Below are 1,505 nucleotides of genomic sequence, written 5' to 3'. Positions count from 1 at the left end.
GAATGGGAAGTTTAGAGCGTTTGTCAAGTAGGTGTTGTAGCAATCGAAATCTGCGAGCAGTTTCTAATCGTTTAAGTCTTGTATGTGGATTCCAAGTAAGTCTCTTGTCAAGATGGAGTCCTAAGTATTGAATCTGTTCAACAGGCGTTAGTGGAGTATTTAAAAAGACTACAGTAGGACAGGAGGGTAGAGGTTTATGACGGAGAGTAAAGGTGATCTGGTGGGGTTTGTCAGGCAAAATAAATTTTTAAATTATTTATTACAGGAATTATTCTCTCCAGTATCATTTAATGATTTTAAGCCAATCCTAATTAAACAAATCCGCAGCCTAGTATTTCATCTCAACAGGGGTAATACAGAATCCACTTATAAAACCCAATGCCGGTTATTTGTGCATAGGCCAGAGAGATTTGTGGCTCCAGGAACGCATCAAATTGAAATCGAATCGGATTCACAGAATCCTCATTCCATTATTATCTATATGTTGTTAATTCTGTATATTGGGAATTCGGCCCGCAATGGATGCATGTATTTAACTTATTAGCCATTATTAGTGCATTGCATCCAAACTGAATTTAATCTGATATTCCGTAGAAGTCCTTGAAATAACATCAAGCATGCGGTTAGCAATATATTGAAATGCTATTGATGATTATTTTCTGCTTAAATATTCTCAATAACAATACTGAATTTAATAAAATATTTGATGAAATAGAAAAAATATTGAAATAATGTTAATGTTATTGTCTCTCAATACTGAAACGGAATCATATATGTTTTAATTAATATAGATATAGTTTTAAAAACTAAGATTTTTAATCTGTGTACCAACAAAAGGAAAACTCTATGATGGTTTCATATGTGACGTTATTTAGACATAAACAATCAACAATTTTTAGCTGTTATTAAATTATTACGTATTTTGCTATTAAAAGAATTTTAATTTTTTTTTAGCCAACTATGGAATACGGTTTCATGAATGTAGAAAGTAGTCTAGAATCGATGATTTAATGTTATCGACAAGATTGACACAAACTCGGATTTCTGTTCAGCAGTTTAAAAATATTAAAACATCAGTTACATATCATTTTCTTTTAAATATATATTTGTATTTATAAAGGCAAACTCATTACGTTTTTAGTTACCTTAAGCAGTCTTACGGAACAAATATAACCTCTAATGAAATTACTATTTGTATCTTTATACTCATATCGATGTGATCTTTACAAAAATATAATATTTTAGTAATATTCGATAATAATTTTAGATCCCTTTCTAACCAGCTTTAACCAAATGATTCTTCTAGTTTTGACATCTATTGCCACTTGGAAAAAGAACCTTAGTAGAGTTTTTATAGTAGTATTTTTGCAATTAGCTACTGCACCAGAACGATAAGAAATATTGCTCATAATAGATAATTGCTTAAATAGTAAATAAAACTAAAAAAACAAATCAATTAAATTAACTGAGTAGACAAGCCTAGGGTATGTTTATGTCGGGATGAC

General features: G+C 30.2%; 1 protein-coding gene across 4 annotated transcripts in view; it reads left to right on the top strand.

Annotated features, from left to right (window-relative positions):
* Window positions 1–1,505, top strand: part of Ten-m (teneurin transmembrane protein Ten-m) — a 382,956-nt gene that overhangs the window by 8,187 nt on the left and 373,264 nt on the right. The window lies entirely within an intron of this gene.

Source organism: Halyomorpha halys, unplaced genomic scaffold (genome assembly GCF_000696795.3).
Source record: "Halyomorpha halys isolate HHAL.00 unplaced genomic scaffold, Hhal_1.1 Scaffold188.1, whole genome shotgun sequence".
In the NCBI taxonomy this organism is placed as follows: domain Eukaryota; kingdom Metazoa; phylum Arthropoda; class Insecta; order Hemiptera; family Pentatomidae; genus Halyomorpha; species Halyomorpha halys.
The sequence above is the reverse complement of the archived record's forward strand: the minus strand, read 5'-3'. Positions and strand labels throughout refer to the sequence as shown.